The sequence below is a fragment of the Stegostoma tigrinum genome, chromosome 9, assembly GCF_030684315.1.
Source record: "Stegostoma tigrinum isolate sSteTig4 chromosome 9, sSteTig4.hap1, whole genome shotgun sequence".
Taxonomy (NCBI): domain Eukaryota; kingdom Metazoa; phylum Chordata; class Chondrichthyes; order Orectolobiformes; family Stegostomatidae; genus Stegostoma; species Stegostoma tigrinum.
Genome location: NC_081362.1, coordinates 89,615,852 through 89,635,646, shown reverse-complemented (window position 1 = coordinate 89,635,646; position 19,795 = coordinate 89,615,852). Strand labels below are relative to the sequence as shown.

Here is a 19,795-nt window from a genome sequence, read left to right as displayed (position 1 = left end):
GTTAATCCTTACAAATGAGGCCATTCTCGGATGCACATGGCACTCCTGTGGGCACTGATCATGAAGTAAAGCCTAGGGTTACGCGGAGACATTCCTAGCAGGAAACAGTTCCAGGGCTAGCAACAGTGAGGATAGCAGTTTATAAACTCACACAGTCCCATTTACTGATCTTCCTAAGAAACTTTCTGATTAAGCTGGGAAAATGCCCAAATAACTTTAACTATCCTTAAACAAATCTTCTCTGATCAAACTCTTCATGGTGGGCTTTGACAAATAATAGGTGCCAAGACTTTAAGGTTAATATGTTCAATTACACCTTTTCAGGAACTTCAAGTTTAATAAAATCCAAAATATGAAGTTACATACAAACATTGTATGGAAACTTTTTATTTTTAAAGTTTAGCTTTAGCTAAAAGAGTGACTTCACTGCTTGACTTGAACAGGTAGAACAAGTGTTCACGCAGTTGTTTCACCTTATCAAATTTAAAAAATGTATCCCAATCAAAAAGATCTAAATGCCATTTTAAAATTCACTAACAGCCCAGAGCTATACCCATTCCTTTGGGACAGAGGTCTGGATTCAGTCCCACCTCATCTGGACATGTTTCATCATATGTTAAGTTAAGGCAAAATACTGCAGGTGCCAGAAATCTGAAGCAAACTTAGCAGGTCTGGTAGCATCTGCAGAGAGAGCAACAGAGTTAACATCTTGAGCCCAGAATTGCTCTTCTTCAGAACTGAAATCTTTTTCACGGAGAACTCAAAATATTAACTCTGTTTCTCCCTTCACAGATAGAGCCATAGAATCATACAATTATACAGCACAAAAACAACCCCCTCAGTTCAACTCATCTATTATAACCATATATCTTAAATTAATCTAGTCCCATTTACTAATATTTGACCCTTCCTATTCTTGTACCCATCCAGATGCCTTTTAAATGTAGAAATTGTGCCTGTCTCCACAACTTTTTCCAGCAGCTCATTCCATATATGCACTGCCCTCTGCATGGAGAAATTGCCCCTTAGGTCATTTTTGTATTTTTTCCCCTCACACCTTAAACTTATGCCCTCTAGTTTTGGACTCCCCACCCAGGGGAAAATGGCCATGGCTATTCACCCCATCCATGCCCTTCATGATTTTATAAACCCCTATAAGGTCACCCCTTGGCCTCTGATGCTCCAGGGAAAGTAGCCCCAGCCTATTGAGCCTCTCTCTATGGCTCAAACCCTCCAATCCCAGCAACATCTTTGTAAATCTTTTCTGCACACTTTCAAGTTTAATGGCATCTTTCCTAATAGCAGGGAGACAGAGTTGAATACAATATACCAAAAGTGGACTAACCAATGTCCTGTCCAGCTGCAACATGATCTCCCAACTCATTACACTGACCAATAAAGGCAAGTTTACCAAAGGCTCCCTTCACTCCCCTGTCTACCTGTGACTCCACTGTCAAGGAACTATGAACCTGTACTGTGAGGTCTCTTTGCTCAGCAACACTCCTCAGGGACCTTTCCATTAAGTGTAAAGGCCTGGCCTTGATTTGTTTCACCAAAATGCAACCCCCTCACATTTATCTAAGTTAATATGCATCTCCCACTCTTCAGCCAATTGTCCCCTCTGATCAAGGTCCCATTGCACTCTGAAATAACTTTCTTCACTGTCCACTACGTTTTGGTGTCATCTGAAAATTTGCTAACCATTCTACATTCACATCCAAATCATTTATACAAATGACAAAAACAGGTGACCCAGCACTGATCCTTATGGCACACTGCTGGTCATAGGCCTCTAGTCCGAAAAACAACTCTCCAGCACCCGAGACAACAAAGTGAGGAACTGGATGAACACAGCAGGCCAAGCAGCATCTTAGGAGCACAAAAGCTGACATTTCGGGCTTAGACCCTTCATCAGAAAAAAACTCTCTCCCCATCCCCCTTTTCTGATGAAGGGTCTAGGCCCGAAACGTCAGCTTTTGTGCTCCTAAGATGCTGCTTGGCCTGCTGTGTTCATCCAGTTCCTCACTTTGGCTCGGATTGCCCAGCATCTGCAGTTCCCATTATCTATCTCCACCACCACCCACTGTCTCCTACCTTCACGCCAACTTTGTATCCAAATGGCTAGCTCTCCCTGGGTTCCATGTGATCTAACATTACTAACCAGTCTATCATGCGGAACCTTGTCGGGCATCTTGCTGAAGTCCATATAGACAACATCCATCACTCTGCCTCATCTATCTTCTTTGTCACTTCTTCAAAAAACTCAATCAAGTCAGTGAGATACGATTTCCCACGTACAAAGCCATGTTGACTAATCAGTCCTTGCTTTTCCAAATACATGTAAATCTTGTCCCTTAGGATTCACACCAACAACTCACCCACCACTGACAGCAGGGTCACTGGTTTATAGTTCCCTGGCTTTTCCTTGCAGCATTTCTTAAATAATGGCACCACTTTAGCCACGCTCCTGTCACCCATAGCTATCAATGATACAAATATCTCAGTAGGGGGGCCAACAATCACTTCCCTAGCTCCCGGCAAAGTTCTGGGATACACCTGTTCAGGTTGTAGGTGGGGTTTAGATGTATCCACCTATATGTGTTTTAAGACGTCCAGTGCTGCCTCCTCTGTGCTATGGACATTATTCAAGCCATCACCATTTATTTCCCCAAGCTCTCTAACTTCCATATTCTTCTCCACGTAAACGCTGATGCAAAATACTCGTTTATCATCTCACCCATGTCCTGCGGTTCCACACATAGACTGCCTGGATAATCTTTAAGGGGCCCTATTCCCTCCCTAGGTTATTCTTTTCTCTTAATGAATTTGTAGAATTTCTTTATCTTCTCCTTAACCCTATTTGCTAAAGCTAACTCGTGTCTGCTTTTTTCCTTCCTTTAATCCCTCTTAAGTACACTCCTACTACCTTTATACTCCTCTGGAGATTCATTCGATCCCAGCAGTCCATACCTGCCATATGCCTCCTTCTTGAGCCTCAATTTTTCTAGTCATCCAGCATTCTCTACACTTACCAGCCTTGACGTTCACACCTATAGGTACTTACTACATTTGGACTCTCATTATCGGATGCTGCCAGACCTACTGAGTTTCTCTAGCACCCTCCATTTTCCTATGATAACATGTCTGAACAGGTTGATTAAAAACATCACCAAACCTGAGTTAAGGAATTATTCATTGCCTCTACCTCTGAGGTTTGAAAAGTCCCACTTACCCTGAAGGTATAACAACTTGTTGCAGCAGGTTGATTTTTTTAAAAAATTATTCTGAAAAAAATGCCTGTATGAACTAAGGAGCACATATTCTAAGAAAAGAAGTTTGCCAGCTAACCTCACGTGAATGAAGCCAAAGTCAGTAACATCTGTCTTAAATGCAATTTTTCCACTTGTTTTCAACTTAATCAGAAAGTTTTGAAACTTCACGCTGGATTTCTGGAGGGTAATTCCAAGGCTTCAGAATCTTCTGCAAGACAAAATATTGCTTTCGCAATTATATTGCTTCATAAAAGCACAATCATAGAATGCCTACTGTGTGGAAGCAGGCTGTTCAGCCCATCAAGTCTACTCCTAACCTCTGAAGAGCGTTGCACCCAGATCCACCCGACAACCCTTCACTGCCCAGGGCTAACCCACCTAGTATGCACACTCCCTGGACACTATGGGCAATTTAGCATGGCCAATGCACCCAACCTGCGCACTTTTGGGCTGCCCCCTACACCACATATTTTGGAAACCAACATGGACAGCGAGAAAGTGCAAACTCCACACAGACAATCACCCAAGGTTGGAATTGAACTGGGTACCTGGTGCTGTGAGGCAGCAGTGCTAACCAAACATCCACCATGCTGCCCCCACCCCTCACACCCCACAACACACTGCCTTCCAACCAAAGATGCTGGTGTCACATAGTTCTTAGCAGCTCAGTGAGTCAACAATGAAATTTGTACTGTCTGCAAAAAATATGGAGCTCTCTGTAGACGCATAGAAGTAGTGGTAATTTCATTAGTATTCTAGAGCCCCAGGCCAATGCTCTAGGGACATGGGGTCAAATGCCCCACCCTGGAAACCATCCAATTTGATTGCTGTTAACAAATCTGGAATGTAACATCCAACTATTATCAATATTTGTAAAAGCCCATCTGGTACACTCGTGCCCTTTAGAAAAAGAAAGTTATCAGATCTGGGCTACATATGACTCCAGACTTCCAATGATGTGGTTAACTCATCACTGTCCCTAGCAGACCATTGGTTTGAAGGCAATGAAGGATAAGCGACGGCTGCTGGCCTTGACAGTTGGATTAAAAGAAGAAAAGGTAAGACTAGTAGCAAATTTATGCGTTCTACCTTAAGATGCACATGCTAAAAGGTTACAGTCTTTACACTCACCAAGCACACACACACCTAGATGTGTAGTTGTACACTCCAAAGTTACCGCATGGGTCTAACACAAGCCTAATTGCTTTGCTGCCTTGCCTATACCTGGCCAGTGTTCGAACTGATCTTCATCACAATGCCTCTAATTTATATTCTTACTAAGAATGTCAGCTTTGCTTTCAGTGTTGCATCTCTGATTTAGCAGCCTGCTTGTTATTGGAGTGAGTTTTTCAAACTGAGCAGCAGTTATGGGGGTTGTGAAATGACTCTCAAATGCAAAGCTTACAGAATACAAAACAGCGATTGTGCTCCTGAGATGCTGCTGGGCCTGCTGTGTTCATCCAGCCTCACATTTTATTAACATGACTTTGTAGATGTGTGGTTGGTTCCAATAGATTTAGCTCCTCAGGACGCTCTATTGAAGGGTCAGTGGTGAGCTCCTACTTTGATCCTGTCAGTATGATCTGGACAGACTCTCAGTAATAATGTTACTTCTCCAACTGAAAACAATATAATTCATCAAGGCCAGATATCCCTGGCTCCCCAGCTGATCTTTATGTAGAAGAATTTAGCCCTTTCTAAGACATTTGAGGTATTAAAAATAACATTGGGACTATTTTTTATTTTGAATAGTAATAGTGTACAGGGATATTGGGACAAGGTGGGAGATTGGCACTCATGAACGGAGCTTTTCTTAATTAGATTTCCAGATGGTACTTTTTCTGTGTCTTTGTTGGAAAGCTTTATTTTCATCCTTTGTTAACAATGTCAATTCTGTTGTTGGCTGTGCTATCATTACTGAAAGGTATATAAAGAGCTTGAAACTGTGTCTTCAAAGAAGTTTCCTGTGATAGCACTGCCACCGGGTGCAAATCCTGGAAATCTCTCCCTAACAACATTGTGGGTAAACCTACAGCACATGGGACTGCAGCGGCTCAAGAAGGCAGCTCACCACCACCTTCTCAAAGGCAAATAAGGGCAGGCAATAAATGCTGCACCCACCCAGCGACGCCCACATCGCATGATTGAATATAAAAAGTTTGAGAGATAATGGGAACTGCAGATGCTGGAGAATCCAAGATAACAAAGTGTGAAGTCTCAGATGCTGCTTGGCCTGCTGTGTTCATCCAGCTTCACACTTTGTTATCTACAAAAAGTTTGAGGCTATCTTCTTGTCAGTGCAAAATAAAGACTGATTGACATTTAAATGGACGGACCCCATATTGGTTGTTGGTTTAAAACACTCCAAAACTTTATCACTCTCCAGATTCCGAGACATCCTTGTTAACTTTGTTCCCTTCAATCTCCTCTGAGCTCTTTCTCTCAATCTAGGGGCGGTTATAATTCTTGAATCCTCTACTCCTTACCTTGGATGATCTTATTTCTGTCAGTAAGGCAAGAAATATGTCACGAGAGATTCCCCAGCTTTCACTGACTTGCACGCTTTCCTATCAACACCGTCATGCCTGAGAAAGATAACATGGAACAGGACTGCCTTTATTAAACATTCCTCCCAGAGCTTCCAACCTCCACAGCAGACTTTGCTGGAACAAATTATTTGGCATTGTCAAAGAAATATGGAAAATAGGGCAAAAGTAGGCCATTCAGCCCTTCAAGTCTGTTCTGACACTCAATTTAATCATAAATGGCTGCCCATCCAACTCAATGCCCTGTTCCTGCTTTCCCTCCATACTCTTTGATTCCATTAACCCTAAGAACTATATCTAATTCCTTCTTGAAAACAAAGAAATGGAGGAAGCCATCGCCGCAATAAATAGCCCTAGACAACATCTATTCACCTTTGTCACAGAATCACCAAATTGTTACAAAACAAATGGTGGCCATTTGGCCCTTCATGCCTGGATCGGCTCTGTTTATGAGTGCCTATCTCCCACCTTGTCCCAATATCCCTGTACACTATCACTATTCAAAATTTTAACAAGTCCCAATGTCCTTTTAAATACCTCAAATGTCTTAGAAAGGGCTAAATTCTTCGACATATCAATTGGCTGGGGAGCCAGGGATATCTGGCCTTGATGAATTATATTGTTTTCAGTTGGAGAAGTAGCATTATTACTGAGAGTCTATCCAGATCAGACTAACAGGATCAAAGTTGGAGCTCAGCACTGATTCGGCTGCTGTCTGTGGCAGAGAATTCCACAGATTCATCACTCTCTGGATCGAGATGTTTCTCCATATCTCAGTCCTAAATGGCCTACCCTGTTATCCTTAGATTACAATCCCTGGCTTCGGACTCCCTGGTCATCGGGAACATCCATCCTGTGTTTATCCTGACCAATCATCGAGTCATAGAGACATACAACATAGAAACAGTCCAACTCATCAAAACAAACAAAGAAACAAAGAAACCTACAGCACAGGAACAGGCCCTTCGGCCCTCCAAGCCTGCGCCGATCAAGATCCTCTGTCTAACCTGTCATCTATTTTCTAACGGTCTGTGTCCATTTGCTCCCTGCCCATCCATGTACCTCTCCAAATATATCTTAAAAGATGCTAACATGTCGGCGTCTACCACCTCCGCTGGCAACGCGTTCCAGGCACCCACCACCCTCTGTGTAAAGAACTTTCCACGCATATCTCCCTTAAACTTTCCTCCTCTCACTTTGAACTCATGACCCCTAGTAATTGAGTCCCCCACTCTGGGAAAAAGCTTTTTGCTATCCACCCTGTCTATACCCTCATGATTTTGTAGACCTCAATCAGGTCCCCCCTCAATCTCCATCTTTCTAATGAAAATAATCCTAATCTACTCAACCTCTCTTCATAGCTAGCACCCTCCATACCAGGCAACATCCTGGTAAGCCTCCTCTGCACCCTCTCCAAAGCATCCACATCCTTTTGGTAATGTGGCGACCAGAACTGTACACAGTACTCCAAATGTGGCCGAACCAAAGTCCTATACAACTGCAACATGACCTGCCAACTCTTGTACTCAATACCCCGCCCAATGAAGGAAAGCATGCCATATGCCTACTTGACCACCCAATTGACCTGCGTTGTCACCTTCAGGGAACAATGGACCTGAACACCCAGATCTCTCTATTCATCAATTTTCCCGAGGACTTTTCCATTTACTGTATAGTTCGCCCTTGAATTTGACCTTCCAAAATGCATCACCTCGCATTTGCCCGGATTGAACTCCATCTGCCATTTATGTGCCCAACCCTCCAGTTGATCTATATCCTGCTGTAACTTCTGACAGTCCCCTTCACTATCAGCTACTCCACCAATCTTAGTGTCATCAGCAAAATTGCTGATCAGACCACCTACACCTTCCTCCAGATCATTTACATATATCACAAACAACAGTGGTCCTAGCACAGATCCCTGTGGAACACCACTGGTTACAGGTCTCCAATTTGAGAAACTGCCTTCTACTACTTGTCTCTGTCTCCTGTTGCCTAGCCAGTTTTTTTATCTATCTAGCTAGCACACCCTGGACCCCATGTGACTTCACTTTCTCCATCAGCCTGCCATGGGGAACCTTGTCAAATGCCTTACTGAAGTCCATGTATATGACATCTACAGCCTTTCCCTCATCAATCAACTTTGTCACGTCTTCAAAGAATTCTATTAAGTTGGTAAGACATGACCTTCCCTGCTCAAAACCATGTTGCCTATCACTGAAAAGCCCATTTTCTTCCAAATGGGAATAGATTCTATCCCTCAGTATCTTCTCCAGTAGCTTCCCTACCACTGCCGTCAGGCTCACCGGTCGATAATTACCTGGATTATCCTTGCTGCCCTTTTTAAACAAGGGGACAACATTAGCAAGTCTCCAGTCCTCTGGGACCTCACCTGTGTCTAAGGACACTGCAAAGATATCTGTTAGGGCCCCGGCTAGTTCCTCTCTCGCTTCCCTCAGTAACCTGGGATAGATCCCATCTGGACCTGGGGACTTGTCCACCTTAATGTCTTTTAGGATACCTAACACTTCCTCCTTCCTTATGTCAACTTGACCTAGACTAAGCAAACATCTATCCCTAACCTCAACATCCATCATGTTCCTCTCCTTGGTGAATATCAATGCAAAGTACTCATTGAGAATGTCACCCATTTTCTCTGACACAGCGCATAACTTTCCTTCTTTGTCCTTAAGTGGGCCAATCCTTTCTCTAGTTACCCTCTTGCTCTTTATATATGAATAAAAGGCTTTGGGATTTTCCTTAACCACGTTTGCCAGCAATATCTCATGTCCTCTCTTAGCCCTCTTAATCCCTTTTTTCAGATTCGCTCTACATTCCAGATATTCTTGCAAAGCTTCGTCTATCTTCAGTCGCCTAGGCCTCATGTATGCTTCCTTTTTTCTCTTGGCTAGTCTCACAATTTCACCTGTCATCCATGGCTCCCTAATCTTGCCATTTCTATTCCTCGTTTTCACAGGAACATGTCTCTCCTGCACACTAATCAACCTCTCCTTAAAAGCCTCCCTCATATCAAATGTGGATTTACCTTCAAACAGTTTCTCCCAATCTACATTCCTCAGATCCTGCCGAATCTTGGTATAGTCGGCCTTCCCCCAGTTTAGTACTCTTCCTTTAGGACCGCTCCTATCCTTGTCTATGAGTATTGTAAAACTTACGGAATTGTGGTCGCTATTTCCAAAGTAGCCCCCTACTGTAATATCACCCACCTGGCTGGGTTCATTCCCCAGCACCAGGTCCAGTATGGCCCTTTCCCAAATTGGACTACATACATACTGCTCTAGAAAACCTTCCTGGACACACCTTACAAATTCTGCTCCGTCTTGACCCCTAACACTGAGTGAATCCCAGTCAATGTTGGGAAAATTAAAATCTCCCATCACCACCACCCTGTTTATCCTACACCTTTCCATTATCTGTTTACATATTTGTACCTCTATCTCACGCTTGCTGTTGGGAGGCCTGTAGTACAGCCCCAACATTGTTACTGCATCCTTCCTATTTCTGAGTTCTACACATATTGCCTCACTGCTCGAGTCCTCCATACTGCCCTCCTTCAGCGCAACTGTGATATCGTCTTTGACCATTACTGCAACTCCTTCACCCCTTTTACCTCCCTCTCTATCCCGCCTGAAGCATCGATATCCTGGGAGAACTAGTTGCCAGTCATGCCCTTCCCTCAACCAAGTCTCAGTAATAGCAATAACATCATACCTCCAGGTACTGATCCAAGCCCTAAGCTCATCTGCCTTGTCTACTACACTTCTCGCATTAAAACAAATGCACCTCAGACCACCTGTCCCTTTGTGTTCATCATCTGCTCCCCGACTACTATTCCCTTTAGTCACACTGACTCCATTATCTAGCTCCCTGCAGGCTTTCGGTTCTACCTCTTTTCTGTCCAATATTTGGTTTCCATCCCCCTGCCACATTAGTTTAAACCCCCCCCCCCCCCCCCCACAGCATTAGCAAAAGCACCCCCAAGGACATTGGTTCCAGTCCGGTTCAGGTGTAGACCGTCCAATTTTTAATAGTCCCACCTTCCCCAGAACCAGTTCCAATGCCCCAAAAATCTGAACCCCTCCCTTCTGCACCATCTCTCAAGTCACGCATCCATCGTGTCTATTCTTTCATTTCTGCACTGACTAGCACGTGGCACTGGTAGCAATCCTGAGATTACTACCTTTGAGGTCCTACTTTTAACTTGGCTCCTAACTCCCTAAATTCTGCTTGTAGGACCTCATCCCGTTTTCTACCGATATCGTTGGTGCCTATATGCACCACGACAACTGGCTGTTCACCCTCCCCCTTCAGAATGTTCGGCAGCCGATCTGAGACATCCCTGACCTGTGCACCTGGGAGGCAACATACCTTTCGTGAGTCCCGTTTTCGACCGCAGAACAGCCTATCTACTCCCCTTACAATCGAATCCCCTATGACTATCGCCCTTCCACTCTTTTTCCCGCCCTTCTGTACAGCAGAGCCAGCCATGGTGCCGTGAACCTGGCTACTGCTGCCTTCCTCTGGTGAGCCATCTCCCCCAAGAGTATCCAAAATGGAATACCTGTTTTGGAGCGAGATGACCACAGAGGCCACCTGCACTGCCTCCCTGCTTTTCCTCTGCCTTTTGGTCACCCATTGGCTATCTCCCTCAGCAATCCTAATCTGCGGTGTGACCAAATTGCTAAACATGCTATCCACGACCCCCTCAGCATTGCGTATGCTCCAAAGTGAGTCTGTCTGCAGCTCCAGAGTTGTCATGTGGTCTAACAAGAGCTGCAGCTGGACACACTTCCTGCACATGAAGGAGTCGGGGACATCAGCCCTGTCCCTGAGCTCCCACATTGAGCAAGAGGAGCACAACACAGGTGTGAGATCTCCTGACATTATTAAACTTAACCATACCAACATACCAAATCATACCAACCAGATATCCCAAATTAACCTAGGCCCATTTGCCAGCATTTGGCCCACATGCCTCTAAACTCCTTCTATTCATGCACGCACCCAGTTGCCTTTTAAATGTTGTAATTGTACAAGCCTCCACCACATCCTCTTGCAGCTCATTCCACACACTCACCTCCCTCTGCATTAAAAAGTTGTCCCTTAGGTCCCTTTTAAATCTTTCCCCTCTCACCTTAAACCTATTCCCACCAGGTTTAGACTCCCATACCCTTGGAAAAAGACCTTAACTTTTCACTATATCTATGTCTCTCATGATTTTATAAACTTTTATAAGGTCACCTTACAGCCTCTGTTGCTCCAGGGATGATAGCCCCAGCCTTTTCACTGTTACCCTACAGTATAAACTCTCCAAACCCGGCAACGTCCTTGTAAATCTTTCCTGAACCCTTTCAAGTTTCACAACATCTTTCCTGTAACAGGGAGACCAGAATTGAATGCAGTATTCCAAAAGTGGCCTAAACAATATCGTCCTGTTAGAATTCCATAAGTTTCTATGAGATAACCCCTCATTCTTCTCAACTCCAATGAATATAGTCCTAACTGATCCAGTCTCTCATCATACATCTATCCCTCCATTCCTGGAATTAGTCTGGTTAATTTATTAAACTTGTAATCACAACATATATTTTTTGAATGGAGGACAAATGACCAAAATTTAATGGGTTAGTGTAAAACCTGAGCAATGTGATTCAATCCTGTATGGTCTGTTTCCAGCCTTGAGAGATACCTAGGAGTTTCAAACCTGATAGGTGGCAAGAAAATTTCAAAGGAAGGTTTCCAAAGGAGATATGCATTCCAAACTGGATTACAGTCTCCTGTGAGTTATCTCAAACTGTGAATGTGATCGGAGAAAAGATGGCAATCTCGGTGACAGAGATGTTTGTGCTTTTCCCTTTCAAGAATACGCAAGAACTGAGGTTAAAAGCCAGTTCGGACACTGGACTTGTATATCAGTGGGATGGCGTGCTCTGTGAGGGTCACAGCTGAAAACCCATAGTCATCCCTGCGCTTCATGTAAAATAAATAAAACCTTTCTCTCTTTGTTGGAAAACAGAAAGCAGACAAAACCATACTCAAAAGGAACATGACAAAGACTTTTCCACTTGCCTGTAGAGCCAAGCATCTCAAAACCATATGCTCACCTGGGGATTGGGTATCACACCAGTCACAATGAATTTGTGCTTAACCCTTTCCAAAACACAAATTCACTTTTATTAACCAAATGTCCAGTCTTTTGTTTGGCCCATCTATGCTCACCACTCTTTAATGAGGTTTCTTGCAGGAAGCTTTATGTTATCTGATCACCTTATCTGTAACCGTATAGGCTTCTGTCGCTGCACTTTGCCACTTAACACATTCCCCGATAAAGGCAAAAGCAGGGCTCTGTGTGGTACAAATTATTGAAAAAAGTTTATTGAAAGCATGAACTACATGTGACAGCATTGAGGCAATAAATGTTTCTTACACTTGATTTGGGACAATTCTTCTATTCATGCAATGATTCGGTTCCTAGTGAGCTCACTCTGTCTGGGACCAATCAAACTTTAACTGATCATAGTTACTTTCACCCAAACGGAGACTACAATGGCTAATTCCTCGGTTTAAAGCAGGCTTCCAGAATTTTGAATATAACTCAATCCATAATGAAGCTCAAATAAAAGGAAAATACTGTGGGTTAGAAATTTGAAATAAACATAGAGAATACTGAAGGAAATCAGCAGGTCCAGACAGTGATAAATAGAATTAACATTTTGTGTCCAGTACAATTCTTCTTCAACTCTTAATAGAGGTGCCACGTTATTGTGGAAAATGAAAGTTCATGGTATAGGGGGCAACATTGTGGCATGTCTAGAGAAATGGCTGTCTAACAGGAAGCAGAGAGGAGAAATAAGTGATTTTTTTTCTCAGCCTGGCAGCATGTCACCACATGTGCCACAAGGGTCAGCTCTATAATGTAGATAAATGATTTGTATGAAGGAATCAAAGATATGGCCCTATATTTACAATGATATAAAGATAGATAGGGAAGTGTGAAGACATCAGTTTAAGTCTCAGGGACAGGTCCAGTTCTAAAGAAGGGTCACTGGATCTGAAATGTTAACCTGAAATGTAAGAGAGGTTTTAAAACAGAGGTGTGGTAGTGTCTATCTGAATCTAATAAAGTAAACAACTTGTGAGGGCTTGGGTTTTTTTTAAAGTTGGAACAATAGAAACAGCTTGGATGGTTGCCATCAAGCTCCCACGGAACCAGAATTTTTAGGATTAGTTTTTCAGTAGCTGTTGCTGGGGTCTGGAAACTGGGTTTGGAAATTACAATACAGATCTCCCCACTAGTCTCTTTCTCTGAGTTCTCTCTTGATATTTTTCTTCTTCGACTGGGGAATTGCCTGTGAGACAATCCATTTTACAGAATTTGCCGTTTGCCAAGGGTGTGTTTATGTGATGTTACTATACCGGAATAGTATCTGTTTAGTAAGTAAGCAATCTATTATTCTGTTAAGTTTACCAACAGAGCTGTTATTCCAGTATCTTCTTTGTTTTGTTGCATTTTAACTATCGTGTTTGAATAAGTTCTGTTTTATTTAATGTCAAGCATCTTGATCAGTCGAATTGCTTCTGGGCTGTGACATATTGCCAATTATCTCTAAAATAAGAAGTTAGTGTCAAGATTATCTTCGTAATATATTTTCAGGAGGTTTAGTTTGGTCCATGTCATAATTGATAGTGCTTCTAGCAGACATAAAAATCATTACCATGAGAACTCCCAGTAAGTTTGCAAGCTTCAGTCACGAGAACCATTTCAGCCCGATCTCCAAAAGGAGACAGCATGTTACTGCAAATTCCCATGACCATCTCTTGACCGAGTCTCCTCTGTTTACTGCAGGCATTTCCATTTCAATCAGGTATGTCACATCTTTGAAGGTCTCCTCCTCGTCACCTGCACTCATTCCTCTACAACTCTCAAAGATTTTGCCCACTTTCAGCTCATTCTGCAGCTCCCTCACCGTCGGTCTGACTGCCGGCTCTTCTGGCTCCATCCTTTTCTTGAAAGCAGCAGAAAAGTCTTTATCGTATCTCGGTACGTGGTTATTTAGACAAGGGTCATTATTCGGGCTTGATGAGGAGGTACAGCAAAGGGCAGTCCAGGCTACCTCAGGCACCATCACCTTGTCCTTCAATTTGATGGTGGTGGAATTGGCTGAGCCCATCACTGCGTAGGTCAAGCGGCCGGATTTGTGGCATATCTTTGCAACTTGAGGACCACAGATTCTGCCTCCTTTGCCCAGCTCACATTGGCTTTGTGCTTCTGCGGGACCGCATTGGTGAGGGTACAGGTGGCTGTAGCATTGTCATTCCTATTAAAGGAAAAGGGATAGAGATGACCTCGATCATACCCTGAATCCTGGTAATCTGCATCCACTACCTGGTGGTCACTGGAGGTATCGTTGCTGCTCGTCATTTCAGGTGAGGCATGTGGATCATCGATCTAAAACCAACAAAAATTAGCACATGAGGAAATTGTCTCAGTTTAACAAACAAGCAAGAGAGAATTCTCCATCACGCCAACAAACATACCCATCCTTCATAGATCACATTAATATTCTCAACACCAGAATGAAATTACCCATCATCACAAAATAATTTGTGGTTATAATGGACATGTCTTTTTTTATTTTTCAAAGATGCTACCACCAAATCACAAGAGGGAAATGACAAAATCTTATTCAAAAAAAGTATTTAACAATTATCTTGAGGGAGGAGAGAGAGGCCAACAGGCTTTGAAGACAACTCTAAATTCTTTTGAGAGATAGTAGGAACTGCAGATGCTGGAGTTTGAGATAAACAAGGTGTTGAGGTGGATGAACACAGCAGGCCAGGCAGCATCAGAGGAGCAGGAAAGTTGACGTTTCGGGTCTGGACCCTTCTTCAGAAATGGGGGAGGGGAAGGGGACTCTGAAATAAATAGAGAGGCGGGGAGGCGGATGGCAGGTGGATAAAGGAGCAGATAGGTGGAGAGAAGACGGACAGGTCAAGGAGGCGGGAATGGAGCCAGTAAAAGTGGGTGTAGGTAGGGAGTTTGGATGGCGGTTGGTCAGTTGGGAGGTAGGGGCAGGTGAGTGTGAAGGAAGACCCCCTTTCCTACATACTGGCCTCATCCCCACCTCCTTGACCTGTCTGTCTTCCCTCCCGCCCACCCACCCACCCCACCCTCCCAACTCACTAACCCCATCCCAAATCCCTACCTACACTCACCTTTACTGGCTCCATCCCTGCCTCCTTGACCCATCCGTCTTCTCTCCACCTATCTGCTCCTTCATCCACTTTCCATCCGTCTTCCCCCCACCCCATCTATTTCAGAGTCCCCTGTCCCTCCCCCATTTCTGAAGAAGGGTCCAGACCTGAAACGTCAGCCTTCCTGCTCCTCTGATGCTGCCTGGCCTGCTGTGTTCATCCAGCTCCACACCTTGTTATCTAAGTTCTTTTGAGTCTGGTTATATTACTTACTACTGGGCTTTTCCAAATATTGAAGTCATTTCCAAAGTTAACTATTTTCCGACACCCGCCATTGTGAGCTCTGATGAAGAGTCAACTTGACTGGAAAAGTTAACCTGCTCTCAATCCATGGGAGCTGCCTGGCCCATTGTCATCTTCAGCATTTCTTGTTTACAGTACAGATTTCAGCATCTGCAGTAATTTGCACCCCTTGTGTTCAATATCTATTGTATTTTTAAAAGAAGCTGTAATACTGAATAATAAGTAGGGATAAACCATTTAGGTTTGAGATAAGGAGAAATTTCTTCACCCAGAGTCTGCTGCTACCGCAGAAAGTAGTCAAATTCAATACATTGTATGATTTCAAGAAGGAGTTAGACATAGCACTTAGGGATAAAAAGATCAAAGGATAAAGGGGAAAAGTAGGAACAGGCTATTGAGTTGGATAATCAGCCCATGTTCATAATGAATGGTGGAGCCAGCTTGAAGGGCCAAATGGCCTACTCCTGCTCCTAGTTTCAATGTATATAACTCTAGTAAGTGAATTGAAGGAGCGGCAGTCGATGAACAGCCAACCTCTGCTTCAGCTTAACACCAACCTTGACTGGAATGAGTCGAATTCTCACCTCCTTACTTTACCTCTTGGCTCAATGCAGAGAAATACCACTCAAGCTACGGAACACAGAACAGATAACATAGAACATTACAGCGCAGTACAGGCCCTTCGGCCCTCGGTGTTGCGCTGACCTGTGAAACCAATCTGAAGCCCATCTAGCCTACACAATTCCATTAGCATCCATATGTTTATACAATGACCAGTAACCACTGTCTCTCACTTGCTTTGTTTCTCTTTCTAAGATAGATAGCTACCGATAATCATGGGGAATAGTTAATGACCTACTCGCAAGGTGAATGGTGGCTGAATGGAGTAATTGAGTTAATTCAAAACTTGGATCTTCACTGCCATGAAATCCGGAGGTGGTGAAGAGCAGTCTATGCGCTACGTTCTTATACTCTGTCCTTATCACATTTACAGTAAAGTAAACCACCAGCAAGTAAGCTAGGGAGACAAATAAACTGTTGACTTGGCAAGTCAGTGACACCAAAATCAAGCCTGGATTTATGACTTTCCAATTCCAAAGCAGCCTCCCATCATCAAGAAATCTCAGAGAGCTCCATAACAAATGATGCTCATCAGAAATGGGGCTGTTTGTGGTACACAGTGAATGGCTTAGTCACTAACACTCACCTGTGGCTCATAAAACCATGGTCTGGGTCTCTGTTTCGCCTTAACCCCCATGGTTCAGGGATACCTGTAAGCTGAGTAGACTGGGTTCCTCAGCTCGGTCCGGTACAGGGTTACAAAGTGATAATGGTTCCTGTAACGCTGGCAGATTTTGACACGGTTCTGAGTGTCGAAGCCCTGAGGTGGCACCTTTCCCTGAAAGAACCAGGCACATTGACTGAAATCCTGGATCACCTCCCCTTGTACTGCCCCAGGAATAAGGATCGGTAACAGCAGCAAGAATGGCAGACTCTCTGTCTCCATGTCCAGGCTCTGTAGAACGATATTCCCCTCCTGGTTTGATAGCCAGTGATCAGCTGATTGAATCCTCTCTCTCCTGCTCTGGTATTGCTGATTTTTATAATCGGGCTCACAGTCTGAAAACCTCAATTTGGAAGGCGTCCTCAGTGCAATCTCCGGTAAATTTAGATCTTTTGTTCCTCAGACTGTGCTCCCCACTCCCCTCTTAACCAGACGGATGTCAGTTTCTGTTTCCATCATTTCCCTCACATTTCTCTGTAATAATCTGCAGACTCTGATGAAAACTGTTAAACCCATGACAGAGTTTCTATTCCCTTTTCACTGTGAACCAATTGCATCTGGGTTATTGTACTCCTGGGTGTCAGCACGGAGGTGATTACAGTTAGTTACAACTTTTCCAATGCTATATTAAAGACCATTAAACAACAGATTGATTTGTTTAAGGAGTTAGTGCTGGTTCGGTGGGTAACGCCTTCATCACCAAGTCACCAGGTCATGGGTTCAAATCCCACTCTAGAAGTTTGAGATCTGAAGCAAGCTGGCACTGAGGATGTACTTCACTGAGCGGGGTGCTGTCTTTCAGATGAGACGTTAAACTGCTTGGTCTGCTGTGTGCATCCAGCTCTGCACCTTGTTACCCCTGTGTCTCTCCCAGGTTTGTGTAAAAGATCCTGTGGTACTTTTCAAAGGCCAGAGGAAGAGGTGTCCTGGCTAATACTTCTCCCTCAACCAACATCTAAACACAAATGCACTGTTAATTTATCTCATTGCTGGCTGCGGGAGTTTGCTGTGCACATATTCAATGCTGCACTTCCAACATCACATCCCAGACTCATTGTGAAAAGATGTGGTCTAGCTTTACAGAGCACAGAAACTGTAGCGAGAGGTACAGTTAAATCCAACACAACACAACTGGCCACTGTATGTACAGAGCAAGTTCATTGTTAGTACAGTAATGTCTGCTCTGTGCTGCCCCTGTCAACCCACACACATGAAATCACAAGACACTCTCAGATTAATGATAATGGGAACTGCAGATGCTGGAGAATCCAAGATAACAAAGTGTGGAGCTGGATGAACACAGCAGGCCAGGCAGCATCTCAGGAGCACAAAAGCTGTCGTTTCGGGCCTAGACCCTTCATCAGAGATGAAGGGTCTCGGCCTGAAACGTCAGCTTTTGTGCTCCTGAGATGCTGCTTGGCCTGCTGTGTTCATCCAGCTCCACACTTTGTTATCTTACACTCTCAGATTAATCTTTTTTGACCTTGAGTTGGATGTCATTGTGCCATCTCCAGATCAAGGCTTCCTCTTCAAAACAGCCTCTTAGATATTGGATGGGACATTGTTGAAAATTACCTGCTGTTGACCAATCATTAAGGTGACTGTTGAAAATGTTGCTTACTCTCTAACTAGTGTTGTCTCCACAAGTTTTCTCTAACGTGGCAGTGGGTCGGGCTATTGAGAAATAATCAATATTTTTGTAATCATTTCCTTGTGATAACAGTTGAATAGCATTCCAAGATTAAGACATAATTGGCAAATCAACAAAATCACACTCTATTTTCAGGCAGCAAGCCCAGGGGGTATGTAGAGAATGAAGTCATACTGAGGGTTTTTTCTCCAGAAGGTTAGATGGTGAAGGGTAGTGCTGAAGCCCATATTTACTTTGACTTTCATTTGTATTCATAGAGTTGAACATTATACACACATAGTACAAAGAACAGTACTGCACAGGAACAGGCCCTTTGGCACCCATTGTGAAGAGAAGCAAGCTCAACAGGAAGCCACAGTGCCATAGCAGTAGGCTTCTCACTGCTTAGCTCCACTTTTACTCACATAAGTGCCTCATCCCAGATGGCATTCTACATCCCCACAGTGTGTTGGCACCTTCTTCACTGTTACTGAGAACCAGTGCCAAGTCTTTACTGTCACAACCACAGCCATCCATTGTTCACAACAGCTGCCCTCCAGAGCCAGAAATCCTGCCAATACACTGCTTCCTTATCCTTGGAGAGACGACGAAACCCCAGGGGTCCTCTACACCCTGCGGAAAAATTGGAAAACCTCTGTCAGATAGGAGCTGATTGCTGGACATTGGTTAGTTCAGTTGGCTCAATGGCTGGTAGCAAAGCCAATGGGTGGGTTCAATTCCTGCACCAGCTGAGGTCACCATAAAGGACTCACCTTCTCAACTTCTCCCTATGTCAGATGGGTGGTGACCCTCAGATGAAATCACTACCCATCTCTCTCTCTCTGTCTCTCTGTCTCTGTCTCTCTCTCTCTCTCCACCGCCCCCCACCATCTCTCTCAGGCTAATTGGACAGCAATCTTAGGTTTGGTAAGACTACGGTAACTTAAAAATTGCCCAGTTTACACAGTTAATTAACGTCCATGTTTGAGCATGAGATTCTCCAACCATACTGAGCTGAATGGCCTCCTTCTGCACAGTAACAATCCTGTGATGCCAGCCACTCATCTGCACGAGGATGGGAAGTTACCAGGTCCAACACATTTAGTTGTGCTATTCCATTGGCATTGTGCTGGGAAAATTATGCCCTTCACTTTCTCACAGATTCTGTCACATGTATTCCCAGCACTTTCTCCTTTTATTTCCAAAGCATTTTGTTTTTTGCACTCGCAAGTGTTTTCATGCAAGACTGAACTTATTTTTCCCCGAATTTCAATTACTGAAACTGTTTCACAAAAGCAAACATGCTACTCTGTTTGAACCCCATTGCAAAGTAGGCCTTTTCTTTAAACACCCTTCCCCTTCTGTTTTGAATAGTTGCAGATTGCAATTTTCTTTTCTAAAACGTAGATGAAGACTTGGTAAAGAGTTCAATCACAATCTGCGAAACCATTCTGCTTCAGGGACAGCCAACTCAGTGTGGAAAATTGTGAATTTAAATCCATCACTTAAGAAAATAGGCATAAAGTAGAGGACAGAGCTTATA

At 43.7% G+C, this 19,795-nt stretch overlaps 1 pseudogene; it reads right to left on the bottom strand.

Annotated features, from left to right (window-relative positions):
* Positions 1 to 12,481: 12,481 nt before the first annotated feature.
* LOC132210038 (endonuclease domain-containing 1 protein-like) lies at positions 12,482 to 17,050 on the bottom strand (annotated as a pseudogene).
* Positions 17,051 to 19,795: the final 2,745 nt, after the last annotated feature.